The sequence below is a fragment of the Opisthocomus hoazin genome, chromosome 6, assembly GCF_030867145.1.
Source record: "Opisthocomus hoazin isolate bOpiHoa1 chromosome 6, bOpiHoa1.hap1, whole genome shotgun sequence".
Taxonomy (NCBI): Eukaryota; Metazoa; Chordata; class Aves; order Opisthocomiformes; family Opisthocomidae; genus Opisthocomus; species Opisthocomus hoazin.
Window position 1 is genome coordinate 36,719,440 of NC_134419.1, and position 20,921 is coordinate 36,740,360.

The 20,921-nt window shown below is 49.9% G+C and overlaps 1 non-coding gene and 1 pseudogene across 1 annotated transcript; one reads left to right on the top strand and one right to left on the bottom strand.

The window, feature by feature from the left end:
- The first annotated feature begins 861 nt into the window (after positions 1 to 861).
- LOC142361704 (olfactory receptor 14C36-like) lies at positions 862 to 1,976 on the top strand (annotated as a pseudogene).
- Positions 1,977 to 13,689: 11,713 nt separating this feature from the next.
- Positions 13,690 to 13,762, bottom strand: TRNAF-GAA (transfer RNA phenylalanine (anticodon GAA)). The gene has a single exon. It is a non-coding gene; the product is annotated as a tRNA-Phe (tRNA).
- Between the last annotated feature and the right edge of the window lie 7,159 nt (positions 13,763 to 20,921).

Genomic DNA, 20,921 nt, shown 5'->3' on the forward strand with positions numbered 1-20,921 from the left:
TTATCCCCACCTAGACTGTGGGCTCTGGGCACTGCAGGGTGTGGGGCTGGCAATGAGCAGAACAATCCAAGTTTAGGACATTCCTCTCTTTCCCTGGGGGGTCTTGGTGGGCTGCAGCTTGCCCTGCACCAGGGCACAGCTCTCCCAGAGCATTTCCATGTTATCTAGGAACTTTATGGAGAAGACACCTCTCCACACCCTGCACTAAGGGACAACCACCTTGTCACTCAGGACCCACTATATTTCACTTTCAGTACAGCAGAAACGTTAAAAAACCTCTGCCTCAAAAAGGCTTGTACAGTGAGGTGGGACAACTCATACAACATAAGGAAGCAAAAATCCCCAGGGCACTTATTTGTAGACGAGTGAATTGAGGTCAACAATACTGAAAAGCTCTTTTCCATCATGAGCAGATTTAATCTGAAGTCCCTCCATGTTCCTACTTAACAATTGCTTCAGGGCAGAAGTGGCTTCTCCAGAGCCCTCAGCAGAACCCCTGCTCTCCTGGCAGCCACAGCCAATCCCAAGCCCAGCTTGAGGAAAAGGGAGCTGCACAAAGGTGTTACTGAAAGGAAAGAGGCACTGTGGGGAATTTCTACAAAAAATGAAGAAGATTTTTCCACAGAGGATTTTACCCTAACTTGTCACTGTGTTTTTCCTTGTAGGACATGCTCCTGTGCAAAGACGCACCAGACGTCCAATAGCAGCTCTGTGGCGAATTTCCTCCTCCTGGCATTTGCAGACACCCAGGAGCTGCAGCTCTTGCTCTTCTGGCTCTTCCTGGGCATCTACCTGGCTGCCCTGCTGGGCAATGGCCTCATCATCACCGCTGTAGCATGCGACCACTGCCTGCACACACCCATGTACATCCTCCTCGTCAACCTCGCCCTCCTCGACCTGGGCTCCATCTCCAATACTCTCCCTAAATACATGGCCAATTCTCTCTGGGATACCAGAACCATCTCCTATGGGGGATGTGCTGCCCAAATCTTTTTTCTCTTCTTCTTGCTTGGGGCAGAATATTTCCTTCTCACTCTCATGGCCTATGATCGCTATGTTGCCATCTGCAAACCCCTGCGCTACAGGATTCTCATGAGCACCAGAGCCTCTTTCAAAATGGCAGCAGCTGCCTGGGGCTGTAGTTTTCTCAATGCTGTTCTGCATACTGCCAGTACATTTTCACTGCCACTCTACCATGGCAATGCTGTGGACAAGTTCTTCTGTGAAATCCCGCAGATCCTCAGGCTCTCCTGCTCAGACTCCTTCCTTAGGGAGGTGTGAGTCCTTGTGTTTAGTCTTTGTTTAGTCTTTGCCTGTTTTGTTTTCATTGTGCTGTCGTATGTGCAGATCTTCAGGGCCGTGCTGAGGATCCGTTCTAAGCAGGGACGGCACAAAGCCTTTTCCACGTGCCTCCCTCACCTTGCTGTGATCTCCCTTTTTATCAGCACTGCTGTATTTTCCTACCTGAAGCCCCCCTCCATCTCTTCCCCATCCCTGAACCTGGTGCTGGCAGTTCTGTACTCGTTGGTGCCTCCAGCAGTCAACCCCCTCATCTACAGCATGAGGAACAAGGAGCTCAAGGATGCCCTGAAGAAAGTGTTTTGCTTTGTCAGATTTCAGTAGGACTAAGCTACCCATGTCTCTTCACAAGTGATTTCCAGTTATTCTCAGGCACCTTCTTTGCTTTGGTTATTTGTCCTGTGATTATTCTGTCTGTACACAAACAATTGATTTTATTCCACTTATCCAGCAGCACGAACCCAGGCCATATGACCCTTCTTTAAATGTGCTGATTGGTATGTCAGAGCTAGCCTCCAATGTAGCCTCCAATAAATGGGTATGTCTTCAGTGCAGTTTGCAAAGACTGAGGCCTTCTTCCTTTAGCTGGAGTCAGGAATACCCACAAGAAATTGTGCTCTAAAAGGGCCTGCTGCTATGCCTGGGTACTCCATGAGCTCATGGGGATAAGTTCATAGGGTAAGGTGTTAGGGAAGGAGGGCTTGACTCAGCTCTAATTTGTGGATGACCAGTGCCACTGGAGATGGTGAATTGTCCGGATGCATCTGCTCATGACAGTCCCACACATGACAGGGCTGCTGAGAGTTGCCTGTCATCCTTTGTCCCACCAGGAGAACACAGCGGATATTCTCAGACCCCCTGTGCCTGGGTGTGGGCAGCAAATGCAGCTTCAAAAGCCAAATGGAGTCACCTAAAGACAAAGGGCTAATCCAAAGAATACACAGGCTAATGATGGCTCTGCAATCCCAAGAGAGGCAGGGGAGATGCAATGGGTACAGGGAAGGGAGCCTAGAGTGTGATTCCCATCACCTTCAAGGAAGAGCCATGGCCTGGATCTAGGAACACATCTGAACACATCATGACTTTTTGAAGCCATGATGCCACAGCCACAGGTCCCCAGTGAGATGGTTCTGAAGTGCAATGATCCCTGTCTCTCTGGGTCTGTTTCCAGCTTGAGGAGCACAGCCAATATTTAGTGATCCCATGGCCCCAGGGCACCACAGCCACCTCACCCTGCAGAGCATCAGAACAGCCAACCAGGCCAGCACAGAAGCATTCACATGGGGAAAGTTCTCCACAGAACAGTGACATGCCAAGAGAAGAGCAGCGCGGGGGAGTGTGTGTGGAGCAGGAATGAAGGGGAAAGAAAACCACATTTCTGGCTGCACCAGCTCAGAGCAGTCTCTTCTGTCACTGGGAGGGGCTGGACTGGGATGGAAAGTGCCCGGGAGAGGAATAGTCCAATGTTCAGCAATGCTGTGTGAATGTACAGGGTGAGGACTCACAGAAGTGGGTTTGTTGTACAGAGCCAGGTCTTGGGAAGGCAGATGAGACATGCAGGCACAGGAGAGAGGAGGCTAGTTCGTGTCGTTGGTCACACGGACAGCCTGGGAAGGTGTCCCAGGGCGTTTGTCACCCCCCAACCTCTGCCATCAGCCCTTTCCAGCTCTGGCCACTATCCCCAGGTTCTGGGTGAGTTTTGCTTTGTAGCCATCTCCTTGCTCCTGCTGGGCCAGTCCTTCCTGGCCTCTCTCCCGATCCAGACCCCAGCACAACCCAGAGCAGGGCTGCCTGTGAACTGTGTGTGGAACATGGCTGGGTCTGGGCAGGGGCTGGGTGCTGCAGGGGGCCTGCCAAAGTAGAAGGACTGTGGTGGGATAGGGCAGCAAGGGCCTGCTGTAGGGACCTTGCTGGAGGGATGTTTCTCAGCCCTTGATGCGCCCAACCCCATGTGGTTTTGGCACAGTGCGGCTGTGGGTCTGCATGTGGGGCAGCAGGGCTGGGCTGGAACAGGGGAATTGGGAAACTAATGGAAGCACCCAGGGGTGCTGGGTGAACTGGCTGGTGTCACTGCAAGGCTGTTCTTGATGCCCTTTGAAGTGTCAGGGTGCTGAGGGAGGGTTGTGGTGTCTGGGGAGGCAGACATTGCAGCCATTTTTAAGAAGGGCAGGAAGAGTTGTCCCAAAAATCAGGGTTTGTTTACCTGGTGTGAGGGATGCCAATGCACACAGAGAGCAGAGATGTTTTATTTAATATTAGCGCAGATGTGGGTGTCTGTCCCAAGACAGCACACCTCATTCACAAATCGACAATAATTTATACGCTTAACATTCTCAGATTCATCTTCTTAATACATATGCATTGTTATTCTATTAAATGCCTGGTTAAAGTCTCTTTGTCCAGCATGTAAATTAGTACCCTTGCACAGTCTCTTCATCCTTTGAGTGTGGGGTAGAAATGGGGTAGGTGATCTGTGAGTTAATGTTTGTGATCTCCCCCTGCCGCAGTTACCTTTCCCCGAGTTGCCTGTTCCTTTCGGCAACCTCAGCAGCTTTTCAGACCTCATTAGCTATTCTTTCGATACATCACTCTCTGGTTCTGCTTTGGAAAGGGACATCCTTCTAGTGAAACAATAACACATTATTAAAAATCTTCTTTCGTAGTTTCTGTAGTTAATTTTAAACTTACAAGATTACAAAACTTTTGACTCTGTTAAGGGTAGGGCCTTACAAAAATACCTACAACAGCAACAGTCTAGTCATCTCATTTATCATTTCACATTTGATTCCCCTGTTTATTCCTTTGTATAACAGAAGGACGGTGTGGGAAAGTACAGGCTGCGGAGCCTCCCCTCAGCCCCTGGGGAGGTGATGGAACAAATCTTCCTGGGTGCCAGTTTCAAGCATACAAAGGATGAGATTTGAAAAAGCCAGCACGGACTGACTAAGGCTGCCTGACCAGCCTGGTTGCCACGCATAAGGAGATAAATGGCCGTGTCCACAAGTAGCAAGCAGGGTTTTTTATGTACCTTTTCTTTAGCATGGCCTTTGACACAGTCACACATAGACTCCTTTAGGCCAGACTGGTGAGATCTGCAATGGGGAAATGGACCATAGGTGGATGGAAAGTCAGAGGCAATCAGGCCAAAATGCTGTCATCCGTGGTTCAAAATTCAACCAGTGGCTGGTTCCCGGTGACACCCCTCTGTTAGCAACACTTGGGCTACACAGTTTAACTATGGACAGTTTGGACAAGGGGATGGAGTACTCTCTGCACCTTGTTGGAGAGTGTCAAACTGAGGGCAACCCCTGAGAAACCTCATTAGTTTCCTCTGCACTGAGCACAGGGCTTGGACTACATGGCATCCGGAGGTCTTTTCCACCTGGAGTGACTCGACCAGTCAATGAATCATTCTGATGAGAGCTCTGTAAAAGCAGGAGAGGCAGAAGAAGAAAGGACAGAGACACAGGAGAAGAGAGATCAGCTGTGTTAATAAAAATATAATAGTTCCTCAAAATACAAGTGGTAGTAGTAATAGGAAAAAATAATAGTAGTAAAAAGAGTAATATTTTGCAGAAAAACTGCACCTGTCCCTCTCACACACAGACTGTACTTCCTGCAGGGAATGGAAAGGGACTGTGGCTGGATGGTCTCAAAGCTTTCTGAAGAAGTCACTGTAACACAGATACGATGAGATTTGGCTATTCAGAGCATTTCTCTGAAGCTGGTCACCTGCTTCCCTCTGTAAGGTGAGAAATGTTGAGTGTGTGACTCACTCTTGTCCTTGCAAGTCCCAGGCAAGGAGTGCTTTGGGATGCGATAGGCTCTGTGTGAGTCAGAAAGGTATCTTTTTTAAATATTGTCACTGAAAACTGACAAGTTGTTCATTTGACCCACCAGTCTGACTTGGGTGGCACACAGTGATTAGTAAGCAGTGGGCAGTTCCTCAGGCTCCCAGGCCTTGAACCAGAATGACAAGGTGAAACAGGAATGCTCATCTTTCTGTCCCAGCTTTTCGTAAGTGTGCTAAAGAGTAGGGGAAAGGAGGAGTGCTTCAAAGTGCAGCCAGTGAGGTGTAGACTGGACACAAGGAGAAAGAAAGGTCACTCCAAGAGCAGTGCCACTGTGAACCGCGAGGTCCCCCTGAGGGAGTCTGGATCAGCCCAAGGCTTTGTGTGTCATATAATAGCCACATGCAAAAGTAAAGTAAAGGTTAGAAAGGTGCTGAGAAGAGAGCAAGATGGGGTAGCATAGTAGAGGTCTACAGCCTGCCAAGGTGTGGCACACTAGGAAAGCCTCATCTTTGCCTGAGGGCTGTGGCAAAGCTGAAAGTCTCCAACACAGCCAAGGTCTTTGCCTCCTTGGGTATGGCAGTTGTCTCTGCCACTCTACCTGCAGACAACACCATCACCTTTGCTTGCTCCTCAGGACCTGCAGAAACAGAGATGGCCCTGGACAGTGCCCGGAGCTCAGCTCACAGTGGGTGGCATGCGGTCTGTGAGCACTGACAGGGAGGAGATGTAGGGGAGAGAGAAACAGCTCCTGGCAGGGGAATCTCCAGGCAGCAGAGAGCCATGTTACCCCCCTGCATCACTCTCTGGTCAGCTGCACGGGCAAAGAGAGGAGTTTGGAGGAGTGGACTTTGAAACTGACCTGTTCTGCACTCATAAAATTCCAGTTTCTTCTTCAAGTACATTGTGACTGAGGTCAAGCTCCAAGGGAAAGAGGTGTAAGCACAGGGCACCTGTGTGGTGACCAGCAGGTCACTCGTGGGCAGACCGGCTCTCCTGACCCTGCACTAGGGAACAGGGAACTCTTTGGTTCTTCACAAGCTCACCAGTCTTCACGACAACAGCAATGCAGAAACTGAGGATTTCTACCCCTGCAGAGAAAGTGCCCTGGCAATGGCAGCATCTCCTATCACACTAAATGTATCATAAAACCCTCTGCTTCAGACTGTCTTCTGGAGACTGGTGTCTGAAGCTGTTCAGCTGCCCTTCCCCCATGCTGGCTGCACTTCGTCAGGGCACAGTGTGAACATCGTAATTTCCACACAACAGTAGATAAGGACAGTTCCCACAAGGTCACTGGAGTAAATACCTCTCACTGAGCTGTAGGCACCCACTGCCAGGAAATCCTAGAAATGCACAGGATGTTTGACACTACTGCAGTGGCGTGGGACTGACTTCTCTGGAGCACTTGCTCCTCAAGACACACTCAGCAGCACACACCTGAGATCACAAAAGAGAGCTGAATGAAGGTCCCCCTGGGAAAGAGAAGACAATGTAAGGGGATATTTTTGGGAAACAGCATAGGATTGGGTCAGAGAAGTCTGTCCTAACGTATCAATGTCTTGTTGTCTTTCAACAGTCCCCCTATGCAGAGTGAAGAAATGCTCAATGGCAGTTCCCTCAATGAGTTCCTCCTCCTGGTGTTCGCAGATACCCGGGAGCTGCAGCTCTTGCACTTCTGGCTCTTCCTGGGCATCTACCTGGCTGCCCTCCTGGGAAATGGCTTCATCATCACTGCCATAGCCTGCGACCATGACCTCCACACCCCCATGTACTTCTTCCTCCTCAACCTCGCCCTCCTCGACCTGGGCTCCATCTCCACCACTCTCCCTAAATCCATGGCCAATTCCCTCTGGGACACCAGGGCCATCTCCTACTCAGGATGTGCTACACAGTTCTGTTTTATTATTACTATTCTGTGCTGCAGCAGAGTCTTCTAACAGTCATGGCCTATGACCGCTGTGTTGCCATCTGCAAACCCCTGCATTATGGGACCCTCCTGGGCAGCAGAGCTTGTGCCAAAATGATAGCAGCTGCCTGGGGCTGTGGGTTTCTCAATTCTGTGCTGTGTAGTGCCAATTACTTTTCCATACCACTCTGCCAAAGCAATGCCCCGGACCAGTTCTTCTGTGAAATCTGCCAGACCCTCAAGCTCTCCTGCTTGGACTCAGACTACGGCAAGGAAGGTGGGCTTCTCACTGTTAGTCTCATAGTAGCATTTGTGTGTTTCATTTTCATTCTGTTTTCCTATCTGTGTATCTTCAGGGTTGTGCTGAGGATGCCCTCTGAACAGGGACGGCACAAAGCCTTTTCCACATGCCTCCCTCACCTGGCCGTGGTCTGCCTGTTAGTCAGCACTGGCAGGTTTGCCTACCTGAAGGCCTCCTCCATCTCTTCCCAGTCCCTGGATCTGGTGGTGGTAGTTCTGTACTCTTTGGTGCCTCCAGTAGTCAAACCCCTCATCTACAGCACGAAGAACCCAAAGTTCAAGGACTCACTATGGAAATTGGCCCAAAGGATGTTGTTTCACCAACACTAACCTGCCTCCCCTTCTCTGCACTTTTCCCAGAGTTTGTCTTAGGCCAGGAGTCTACTGTTTTCCCTTTCTATAAATCTCCCTACTTACTGATAATTTTCTGGTTGATACTGCTTGTCTTGAGGTTTGATTCTGTTGTCACTGACCCTTGCACAGCACGGTGTCAGATGTGGCTTGTCCAACAGTAGCTCTTCAGTAAAAGGGTGTATCCTGGGAATAGTGCATGAAGGTTGAGCTCTTGCACTAAAGCTGCTGCCAGTGAAATAGCCAATGAATTGGTCTTTTAAAGAGACTGTATTATTTGTGTTCTCCCTGTGTTTGGGGTTAAGCTCATCGTAAAATGGGGTTGCATTCACTCAAAAGTTCTGGTTTTAAAGGCTCTCTTCTTTGCGTTTGATCGCAGTGGAGATGATCCATGAGGTCTCCATTACCTCCTCAGGCTGCTTCACATATGACAGAATCGATGGCATATAGGAGTGTCTCTGGAAATGAATTTTTAGGGGTCAGGGCAGGATGGGGACTCACCATGTGCCGTGGGGTAGGAGAGAATGGAGACGCACAAAGGGAAGCAAGATCAAGTGCCAGATGCTGCCCCTGTGATGGGTTAATCCTGGTTATAGGAATAAACTTGGGTATGCGAGGCTGGAGGGATACCCAGCCAAAAGAAATCTGGGCATTTGGGTGGAAGGCAACTTGAATATGTCAGCAGTGTGCCCTGGAAGCCAAAAGGTCCAACCATGTCCTGGGGTGCATCAAGCACAGCATAGCGAGCCGGTTGAGGGAGGAGGTAGTCCCACTCTGCACTGCAGTGGTGAGGCCCCACCTCGAGTACTGTGTGCAGTCTTGGATGCCGCAATATGAGAAGAACATCAAACTATTACAGTGTGTCCAGAGGAGGGTGACCAAGATGGCAAAATGTCTCAAGGGAAAGACTTATGAAAAGTGGCTGAGGTCACTGAGTTTGTTCAGCTTAGAGAAGGCTGAGGGGCGCCCTCATTTCAGTCCACAACTTCCTCAAGGAGGGCGATGGAGGGGGAGGTGCTCATCTCCTCTTTATTGTGACCTACGATATGACACAAGGAAACAGAGTGAAGCTGTATCAGGGGAAGTTCAGACTGGTCACTAGGAAAAGGTTTTTCTCTGAGAGGGGGGCTGGTCACACGAACAGGATTCCCAGGGAAGTGGTCATAGCACCAAGCCTGTCGGAGTTCAAGAAGTGTCTGGATGATGGTTTTAGTGTCTGGATGATGGTCACATAGTTTTAGTTCAGGTAGTCCTGCGAGGAGCAGGGAGTTGGACTCGAAGATCTTTATTGGCCAGCTCCAACTTGGAATATTCTATGATTTTATGATTCTAAGTCTGCCCTTGGCCCTTCTACCACATCTGAAGGGCTGCAGCCCAATGTGCAGCACAGCCAACAGCCTGGGGCACAAACAGACCAAGTGTGGTGTGCCATCACAGAGCTGTGACTTCAGTGCAATAAGAGCTGAGGTGGGGAAGGACAGCTCCCATGACTTCTGCGGTAGATGGAGATACAGCATCTTGAGGAAAGAACAACAAGGAAGATGAGGATGGAATGAGGCGCTGTGAGATTGCAGACATACAGAACTCCTCTGTGGTACAGGCAACAGGTAGGAGGAATTTGCATGTGGGTCAGATGAGAGGCCAGAAAGAATGACACTGTGGTAGGAATTTGGTTTGGTTTGACCCAAGCCAGCAACTGAGCACCAACAGAGTCACTTGCTCACTCACCTGTTTCGTCCCCAGTGGGATGGGGCAGATATCAGAAGTGCAAAAGCAAGAAAACTCATGGGTCAAGACAAAGATAAGTCAACAGGTGAAGCAAAAGCTGTGTGTGCAAGCAGAGCAAATTGAGGAATTCATTCACTGTTTCCCATTGGCAGGCAGGTTTATTCCTTGCAAGGAATGCAGGACTTCATCACACGTCTCAGTTACTTGGGAAGGCCATTGCCATGAGCCCCCTTCTTCCTTTTGTCCTTGAGGGTGGTGGTCTGAGCATGACATCATAGGGCACGGAATATCACTTGGTTATATTGGGTCAACATTGCCAGCTGTGTCCTTGCCAACTTCTTGCGTATCCCTGGGCTACTGTCTGTAGGGACAGAGTGTGAGAAAGCCTTGATGTTCTGCAAGGAGCCAAAACACTGCTTTTGTTTACAATGAGGGTGGTGAGACACTGGAACACATTGATCAGAGAAGGTGTGGATGCCCCCTCCCTGGAAGTGTTCAAGGCCAGCTTGGATGGGGCTTTGAGCAACCTGGTCTAATGGAAAGAGATTCTGCACATGGCAGGAGGGTTGGACTAGGCTATCTTTAACCTCATTTCAACCCTAATCATTCCACGATTTTATGATTCTACGATAGTCCCCAATAATCTGTATACATCAAGTGGGACTGGTTATGATAATGTGTTTCCATGAGGGGCTTCCTCTTCTGCAGGAGTGGTGAGGAAATGGAGAGTGTCCAGAGCATGTCTGCAAATCATATGACCTGTGTGGCTAGGCTGAGGCACATGGGATTCTGTAGCAGTTCACGACAGCAAAACAGTAGCCTGAAACGTGCTATTTGAGTCGGTTTCAGAGATGACAGAGCTTTCCTTGCTAGTAGTAAACCCATACGAGAAATGAAAAGCATCACAAAGTACACCTTTGGAAGTGGAGATAAAACATAAAGAGAAGAAATGTCCCATGAAGGGCAGTGCAGTGATGCAACAGGTCACCCAGAGGGAGCCTGGATCAGCCCACTGCTTGGTGTTTCACGGGACAGGCAGGGAGGAAGAAGAGATATCAACAAAGGCAGAGAGATGTCGCAGTGGGAGCAAGGTGGAGATAGAGGTTGGGTGCCCACAGTGTACAGGGAAACAGGGACAAGTGTAGGAGAGTGAAGGGCAGCCTGTGATGGACACAGCCAAGGGCAGTGGCAAGGCAGGAAGGCCCCAGCAGAACTGAAGCCTCTGTCGCCTTGGCTATGGCAGTTGTCTCTGTCACCAAAGCCTGAAAGGAGACATGTTCATCTCATGGAACTGGGGCTTTGTTTCTTCCTTTCACCCCCCCCCCCCCCCCCCCCAGGGAGGCTGGGAGGTGTTGTACCATTGTACTACACTCTGCACTGCACACCCCACATGACACTGCCCCAGGAAGAGCCCTGAACCAGTACAAGGGACAGGATTTCCCCCTTCTGTGGGGCTGGCTGTTTTGCTTGATAAAATAAAGACTTTATTCAGCATCAGATCCACCTGCACACTGCCTTTGCCTGCCTGTAATCCCAGCCTCCAATTCTGTACTCTAACAAATCCATGGGGAGGCTTTGCCAGTAATGGCTTTCTGTGGGACCAATCAACACTCTAAGATACTTTGGCATTTGCTTCTGACTTGAATTCCTTGACAGACTCGTTCCTCTCAGTATCTGTGGTTCATGAATGTAGCATCAAATACACCATGGGGATCATTAAAATGCAAAAAGCCATGCGTGGTCCCTTAATTGTCTTCAGGGCTTCAAGCCTTTTGCAGCTAATTGGAGAGGTTTCAGGAGTCTGTTTAAAGTGGAAGATTTCAATAAGCAACAGTAAGAAAAGGGGTTTTGATTATTAAGGGCTTATTAGTTCTTCAGTTTACAGAAGTTGTAGCAGTTATCTCCAATTGATACTGAAGCAGAGGATCTCCTAAGGAGGTGTGGAAAGATAGCAACAGGCATGTCCCTAAGTACCCACACTGTATGGACAACCTTCCTCCACACCTTCCCAGCCAGACCAGTTCTCTCAGGGGCCACTTGGGACACTCTTTCCCTACATGAGACTTCTGCACTGAGTCTGCAGCTGGATGTTACAGCTCCTTTGCACCAATTCCCACCTGATTTACCCTGAGAAATGGCTGCAAATACAAAAACGATCCTTCCTCATTTTGAAAAATTGAATATAATAGAAAACACATTCCTCAACTGCGTCAGAGTTAGAAAATTGTAAGGGGAAGAGTAAATCCCAAGAGCAAAGCAAAGGGCATATGGCCAGGTAGTCTGCTGAAAAGGTATCTTTAGACACAGCCCATTTGCTCAGGACAAGTGGAAATACCTGAAAGATTAGTGAGTTTAAGTGCAGAGTGTAACAGAGTACTGACAGAACAAGTACACGGGAGGATCCATATTTCTTTTTCTCTTTTTAATACACATCCTGAAATTTCCCATCTTGGCATGATTTGGGGAAAAACACAGTTGCTTTGTTAGAAATATTGAATCATTTCAGCTAGTGCAAAAGTACTAATATGTCTTTAAATGTGAAAAATATTGCCAGTTTGTATTGGTAGAACTCCGGCATCAACTTGTCTTTTTTCTTGGCCAAGTTGCCAGCCCAGAGTCTTGTCACCAACTCTTGTCTCTAGTGATCTCCCTGCCCAGCTTCGTGGGTTCACATCTACCTGGCTGTCTGTGCTTCCTGAACCCATGCCCGACTCCAGCAAATGGAGTTGAGCTGTTGAGGGTGAACACATTACACTCAAATGAAAAATCATTTATCCATGTTGAAAGAATTAGTGAGTTTTCACTGAGAAAGAAAAGAACTCTGATTACATCATGTGCTTGTTAACATCATCACATTAGCCAAACTCCTTCTAGAAGACAGTGTCTCCTAAAAGCCCCTTGCAACCATGCAGCAATTGAGATGCAAGGATGATCTCACTATGGTTGTTTGCACACTGACAGGCTCCCAGGGGAAAGTCACCAACTGTGGACGGCCATGGCAGGAAAAAGAGTCTTGGAGGTTTAGTAGGGCCTGCTGAGGGTGGTGGGTGATGAAATTGTTCTGGAAATTGAAGTATGCCTCCCTGGGGGCTGATTAGACCAGAAGATCAGAGGCAGCACTTTCAGGATGACAAACAGCAAAGGCAGAGACATCCTGTGTCAAGAAGTCCCTAACATGTGCCCTGTCAAGCTACAGGGCACACTGGTTGTCCCCAGCCCGTTGAAACGGTTATGCTTTTGGTGATCAACAGCTGAGGTATCCCTTTGATCACCATGAGGGCAGAAGCATTCGGAGTGCCTACACACCATCGCCCCTCAGATCTGGCGCTGCCCACCTCACCCTAAGCCTATGTCTGTACCCGAATCCTGATATCTAACCTGGAGCTCTCATCCTTTGCCCTAACCTGAACACTAATGCCAAAGCTGAAACCCTCACCAGATGCCTGAAACCTGAACCCTGACTCAACTCCCTAATCCTGTCCCTTGTCTTGAACCCCTCTCCTAAGCCTAATTCACCGAAGTCCTAATGTACCTACAGCTACAGCCCTCTGTGTCACATCTGTCCCCAACTCCACAGCAGAAGCAGAGCAACAGTTTGAGGGGAATGTCATCCCTGGCATGAGGTGCCCCCAGGCTCTGATGGCACTCCAGGTTGTTTGGTGGGGTGACAAGGGGACGGAAGCCTCACACACCCTAATCCATGCACAGGGCCTCCACCTGCACTCCTTCTCTCCAGCATCGCTGGAGGTGGGATGAAGGGCAAACTTCCATCTCCCTGGAGCTGATGCCCTGAGAGAAGCACATAGGTGTTTCATCAATCATTGCAACATGGGGATTAAACGGGGCCAAGGGACTCTGCCCAGGACAGCCTGAGACTAAATAGCACTGGCATCCATGCAGTGCAGTGACTGATCCTGTAAAGTGTCCCGGGCATATCAGAAGTCTCACTGTGACAGAGATCTGGAGGGAGGATGTTGCTGTTCAGGCCTCAGCTCCAGGGAGTTCTTCTCCCTTGACCTGGGAGAACAGTGGCCGCTGGCTTGGGAACAGAGGACCAGGTGAAGGAGGAAAGATCTTGATCTCTGTGTAGCAGGAAAGGAGAGACAGCTGGAGATCATGCCATAGGAGCGCTGAATGAAGAGTGCTGGGGATGCTGGGGACTTGTGGTGCTGGAGGAAGGCTCCTTCTAAGTTGCAGATCTGCAGCTACAAGGCAGGGACAGTGTTCTGGCAAGAGGCGAAGAAGCAAGCAGGGCTGGGGCAGGCTGCAAGAAGGCAGACAGACTCTGCAAACTTGTAAATAGAAAATCACTGCTGAAGTCCGGGGTTGAACCAGGGACCTTTAGATCTTCAGTCTAACGCTCTCCCAGCTGAGCTACTTGAGCCATGCCTTGCTGCAGCAGCCCTTGTCCCAGCGACATGCGTGCCAGGCCACAAGCTGACACACACAAGGAGTGGTCCTCAGAGAGGTTCCCAGGGAAAAGCTGTGCCAAGAGATGTGGGGACCTTGTACAAACATGACAGTGCTGAAGGTAAGTGGGCAGGCCTAGTATGTGCAATTACTGCAAAGGCTTAGGGTGGAAGAAGCATGGGACTGGTGGAAGACCTTATCTCCTTCCCCATGGAAGGCCTCTCCCTACCCCTTTTTCCCCAGCTCAACTTCACTCCTTTGTTCCCAACACTTCTACATCTGAGCCATGCAGGGGGATGGGGAATGGGGGTTGTGGTCAGTCCGTAACAGTTCCTCTCTTCTCCTCCTTCCCTTTAACACTTTTCCCATAGAGTCCCTCTTATGGGCTACAGTCCTTTGAGACAAACCTACTCATGGTCCTCCACGGTTTTCTCCATGGGCTACAGGGAAAAGCCTGCTCTGCTGTGGCATTATCCATGGGCTGCAGAAGACTATCATCTGCTCTGTAACCTGAAGCACCTCCTCTCCCTCTTTCTTCACCAACCTTGGTGTTTGCAAGGTGATTTCTCACATTACCTTTTCCCCCCACTCCTCTCCCACTTTGGCAGTTGTATCCTTTCATAAGTACACTTCCACAGACGTTCCACCATCCTCATTGACGGGATCAGTTCTGGCCAGCGGTGGGTCTGTTTGGAGCCGGCTGGAACCAGCTTTCTCTGACATAAAGGCAGCCCCTGGTCTCTTCTCACAGATGGTGCATCTTCAGCCCCCCGCTACCAAAACCTGGACATGAACACTAATACACAGTGCAAATCTTTGCAAGTACAACTTCATTGGGAGGAAGAGAAACAGAAAAGGCCTTGATGCTGTGCAAACACAGCTCAGAGATAACTACAACATTGGTGGGTTGTCAACACTGTTGCGGTCACAAATCCCAAACACAACACCGTGTGAGCTTTGGTGAAGAAAATTAACTTCATCCCATCCAAAATCAGAACAGTGTACCTGAAAACAATTTCCAGGATGCACTGCTTTATCACCTTCCCAGAGAGAGAGGTGAGGCTGACTGTCTTGTAGTTCCCTGGGTCCTCCTTCTTCCCCTTCTTGAAGACAGGAATGACATTTGACTTCCTCCAGTCACAGAATCACAGAATCACAGAATCACAGAATCACAGAATGTTTGGGGTTGGAAGGGACCTCTGTGGGTCATCTAGTCCACAGTCTTTGGGCACATCCCCCAGTTTTGACGACTGGTAAAAGACTGTTGAGAGTGGCCTCACAATGACATCTGCCAGCTCCTCCAGCACTCGTGGCTGCATCTCATCAGGGCCCGGGAACTTATGCATGTCCAGTTGACTTAAGTCTCCCCTAATCTGATCCTCTTCCCCAGGCAGGGGTAGGGCTGCCTGTCTCCTGACTTTCCCCACTGGTCTCTGGGACCTGGGATTCCTGAAGGCCTGTCTTGCTAGTAGAGGACGGTGTGAAGAAGGTATTCAATACCATGGCCTTTCCCATGTCCTGTGTGATCCCCAGCATGGGGCAAGGTCCTTCTGATGTCAAAAGGGTGCTGTACGGTTCAGGGCTGCACACAGCTCCAGATCACCACCAGGACATTTCTGAGGGGACTTTTGAAGACGGACAGCAAGGGAGAATTTACCTGAAAGGGACACAGTCTGTGCTTTGAGATTTCTTCTCTTGGTTAGCTGAGTGGCCAGTGGGAGACGGGAGTTTATCCTTCCATTCTGGAGCAGGCAGTGAAACTGCAGTTCTCCTTAGGACTTGTGTGAGCTGCTGCTTAGCCTCTGCAGACAGACAGAGCAGCCCCTGGGAAGTGCTGTGCTTCAGGAGGTGTCCGCAGGGCAGAGCTGAGCACAGAGAGGCTGGGATGGGTTCTGTGAGCACAGGCAAGAAGGAGAAGTGGGAACAGAGATGCAGTTCCTGGCAGGGACAGCTCCATGCACCAGAGACATTAGCAGGGAGGGAGAGGGAGCTGCTAGCAGAAAAGCAGTGGGAAGAGGGATTCAAGCACCTCCTTGCCATCCCCTGCAGTGCAGAAGCCTACCTCAGAGCAACCCTTTGGTCTCCTCTCCCACCCAGCACAACCCCTGCTCTGAAGGCCATGGGGACTTAGTCCCCATCTCAGCAGCCTGACCCCTCAAGAGAAGATACTACCAGATATCCGACTGTCTGGTCCTGTGCTGTCTCCATCGGCAGCAGCACTGTGGCACTTCTCTCTTTCCCCTCCTCTCTGTGCTCCCATTGCTTTATCACTGGACTTGCTGGGATGGTGGGTGGGATTCAGATGCAGTTCAGAGGCTAACCCTGTGTGTCTTGCCATGCAGTTGTGTCTATGGGAGTGAAATGTCCAAAAGCCCTCCTAATTCCCGGCTCCAGGTGATACAAATGTCCCTCGAGCACACCCACACTTTTGGACATTTGACTCTATCCCTGCAGGGTCCTCTTGGCCTGCAGGCTGCCCTCCAGAAGAGCACAGGTCTGCTATGGCATCTCTGTGTCATCCAGGACCCCATGGAGAAGATACCTCATGCTAAGGCCATGGAAATGCTGCTGGGTAGTTGCATGCAGACAGGCGCAGCGAGCCCTCTGTGTCCCTGGTTGGGAGTGGAGAGCTGAGATCATCCTCAGGAATAATCACGCAGGGTGTGTAGTTTGGAGATCTGCACTTGTATAATCACAGAAGAGATTCTTAAGATCGCTGGGTCCAACCGTTAACCATGCACTACCAAGTCCGCCATTAAACTGTGCCCCTAAGCACCACATCTACACATAAGAATAGATATAAAAAATAAGTAGATATGAAGAAATATTTGTAAGACATAATTTCTTTGTGATGATGGGGATGAGGCACTGGAACAGACTGCCCAGAGAAGCTCTGGATGTCCCATCTATGGAAATGTTTAAAGCCAGGTTGGATGGGGCTCTGAGCAACCTGGTCGAGTGGAAGGAGTCCCTGCCTAAGGTGGAGGGGGTTTGGAGTGGGATAACTGTCCAATCCAAACCATTCTATGATTCTAGCATGATTACAAATGACAGAACAGCCAAAGCACACCACTTGTCTGAGATAAATTGGAGGTCACTGCTTCTGAACCACCACAAGTAAGATGAGTTTCTTCAATGTGCCTTTGAGCTCCTTGTTCCTCAGGCTGTAGATCAGGGGGTTCACTGCTGGAGACACTACTGAGTACAGAATAGTAACCACCAGATCCAGAGCTGGGGAGGAGATGGAGGGGGGCTTCAGGTAGCCCAGCATTAGAGTATTGATAAACAAGAAGACCACGGCCATGTGGGGGAGGCACGTGGAAAATGCTTTGTGCCACCCCTGCTCCGAGGGCATCCTCACCACAACCCTGAAGATCTGCACATAGGACAGCACGATGAAAACAAAACAAGCAAAGATTAAAAATGCGGTAACCACAATTAGCCCGATTTCCCTGAGGTCGGATTCTGCACAGGAGAGTTTGAGCAGCAGGGGAATTTCACAGAAGAACTGGTCTATAGCATTACCATGGCAGAGTGGTATTGAAAAGGTATCAACAGTGTGCAGCACAGCACTGAGAAAACTACTGGCCCAGGCAGCTGCTGCCATGTGGACACAAGCTTTGCTACTCATCAGGGTCCCATAGTGCAGGGGTTTGCAGATGGCAACATAGCGGTCGTAGGCCATGATGGTGAGAAGGGAATATTCTGCTCCAATCAGGAAGACAAGCAGAAAGACTTGTACAGCACATCCCCTATAGGAGATGGCCCTGGTGTCCCACAGCAAGTTGGCCATGGCTTTGGGGAGAGTGGTGGAGACAGAGCCCAGGTCAAGGAAGGAGAGGTGAAAGAGGAAGAAGTACATGGGAGTATGGAGGTGGTGGTCGCAGGCTATGGCAGTGATGATGAGGACATTGCCCAGTAGAGCAGCCAGGTAGATGCCCAGGAAGAGCTAGAAGTGCAAGAGCTGCAGCCCCCAAGTGTCTGCAAATGCCAGGAGGAGGAACTGGATGCTGGAGCTGCTGTTGGACATTTTCTCCCTATGCACCTGGTGGTCTGTAAGCACAAGGAAAAGACAATGACTAGTGAGCACAGACTTCTCTGCATAAAACCGAACACTTTTCTCACACATTCACCCCCTTGCCACACACTCACCCTTTCTCCTGCTTGGCAGGAACTTCATGCAGCTCTGCGGCTGGAGTTCTGGTTTGTGCTGGCTGAGTGTACTGTGAGGAGAAGGTCCTCTGCCTGGATGCTCCTGAGGAGCTGGTCGTGCTTTAATTCAGGTTCTACCTGGGAGCAGGTGGGGTGCAGAAGCCAGAACTGAGAATCAGAAGTTCTTATACGATATCCCCTTAAACACTGAAGGGTTTGTCAGCAACCACATCCTCAATACTAAAGGAAGTTGGTTGTAGAAAGGGGTTTATTTAGGCTTTTGTTTGTTGTTTGTTTTGGACGTCCCTTTCCGACCTTCTCCTTTCTTCCCTGGGGAGTCTTCTCTGCAGTCAGAAATCCTGAGCATCTCTGCTGCACTCAGGCTGAGCAACTGTGAGTCCTGAGAGGCAAAAGGGTTCGCTGTGGCTTTGTACAGTGGGAGATGAGCTGGTCTGTCCACATGCCTTGTTCCCAGCTGCCTTGTGCTTGCTCCTTCTTGAGATGGAGGGGGATTCCTCTCCTGTGTTACCCTGAGAAGAAATCAGACCCCGCTGAGAGCAGACGGATCCACTGCAAAGTGTCTCACCCAGCCGCCAAGTACTTGAACAGGGTCTCAGCACCCCACTGCTTGCCAAGGACACAGAGATCATTTCCCCGTGTTGCCAGCCCAGCAGCATTTACCTGCCCCTGGTATCTCTGCACTTCTCCATCAGGCAACCCACACATGCTGCGGGAGAGTTTTGCAGTCTGGAGGACAGCACGCAGCTCAGAAGGACAGCCCAAGGAGCTAGTCAAGTGCCCTAACGATCGCATCTCATGAGAGGAGAGTCGGCTGATTCCCGACCCTCACTGATCCCATGGCCCAGAGCCCCACAGCTTAGAGGGAAGTTGGCACACCTCGTTCCCATGGACATGGGGGCATATATGTGCTTCAGAGTTCAGACAGGAACAGCAGAGAATACCTCATGAGCCTGGAAAGGTGATGCTGGTGATCTGTAAGTCATAGGGGATTGATCTGATGCTCCCAGACTCCATCTCAGTGAAACAGATCTGCATTCTCAGGGCCTTCTCCAAACCAGTGAGAGCTCGTCCCATCTCTCACTCATTACCCAGCCAACCAAAAACAGAAAACTGAAAGCATAGGCTCCTTCCATTGCAGGTAGAGCCTCCTTTTTTTTTTTTTTACCTTGCAAGATTCCCCTCCAGAGATGTCTAGGTTGTGAGCTTGAGCTGTGAGCAGCCCTGACCCATGCAGCACCCTCTTCATAGGAGGAGGAACCCTTCCATGCAATGGATCACTCCTTCCACCCAAAGCTTCTCCCTACAGCACCTTGGGGATCTCCCTGGGCAGGCTGAGTGCTGATCCTGACAAGCGGCAGAGTCCTTGCCCCAGCACAAAGCCTCCTGGGGTACAGGGACTCCGGTCTGAAGGACAGCCCAGTGCACTCCTTGAGTGTACACCCAGCTCTACACCCCTACAGCTGCCCCTGAGAGAAGAGACACATGATGGACTCTTGCTCTGATGGTGTGGCAGTGGATCACTGACCTGGGGCAGGTTCTCCTCCACACTGGAGATAATATAGGAGTCCTCCTGACAGATCCCAAAAGCTGTAGGATGTGGCAGCTTAAGTAGATCCTTCTAGGAACTCTGTCTGCATTGCCCTCAGCCAGAGACTTACCATGTAAAGAGCTGTGCAAGTTTGTCCCACAATGAGCTCTAAGTTGTCCTTCCCCTTCAGAAAATTGTAAAACATCTTGCGCTCTCATCTGCTCGTGATGCCTGCAGGCAGTGCCCCCTAAAGCTGCTGTGCTTTGCAGAGAAGCTGCTTCTGGGCAGATCTACCTCTCTGCAGCACTGCTGGGTTGCCAGGAGATCCCTCTGTCTCAGGAGCCTGGCCCAGCTCAGGAGCAGAGGACCAGCCCAAGGGAGCCCTTGAGGTGTCCCTGAGGCTCCCAGGGAACCTACTCTGATAGAGACTGAGGTAATCAATGATGTTCCCCCTCTCAGCTCTGCAGAGACACTTCTTTCCAGAAGTGTCATCTCTCCTCTCAGAGACAGATACAAGTATGACAATACCTGCTTCCTGTCCCACCATTAGACAGGACACCCAGACAGGGACAGAGAGGGATCTTCTTTAGTCATGCTGAGGAAAGGCATTAAGCTTAGTTGATCAAAGCATGTCATTCTGCAGTCCTGACACTTGAATGTGGTGAATGACTTCACGGACCCCAATCTTGTGCTCGATCAGAAACATTTTATTGCTCAAGTGAATACCTTATATACTAATACAATTGTTGCTAGAGCCAGTCAGCTTTGGATTCGTGGCTTTGCGAATGCCAGTTCACAGTTGCTGTTTTCCAGGATCTTTTTCAGCTGGATGTGTGAAAACAGCTTATCTCATGAGAACGGAGAAGGGAGGCACAGGATGCGCTGATCCTTCAGAGTCACGACACAGTGCTGTTCTGTCTCAAGTTGTACGGTTTCCCACATTGGACATCCATAATGTGCAGGGGGGACAGTCTGCATCACCATGGACTTCACCACGGGCTGCAGGGGAATTTCTGCCCTGGCACCTGCAGCACCTTCCCCCTCCTTCTTCGATAACTTTGGTGTTGGCATAGTCATTTCTCACACATATTCTTACTCCTCTCATCTTCTGTTGCACAGAATAGAATAGAATAGAATAGAATAGAATAGAATAGAATAGAATAGAATAGAATAGAATAGAATAGATCAGTTGGAAGGAACCTGCAATGGTCATCTAGTCCAACTGCCAGACCAATTGAGGACTGACAAACTTCAAGCACGTTATTAAGGACATTTTCCAAATGCCTCTTAAAGACTGACAGGCATGGGGCATCAACCACCTCTCTAAGAAACCTGTGCCAGTGTTTGACCCCCCTCTAGGTAAAGAAATGCTTCCTAATGTCCAACCTGAACCTCCCGTGATGCAGCTTTGATCCATTCCAGTGTCCCATTG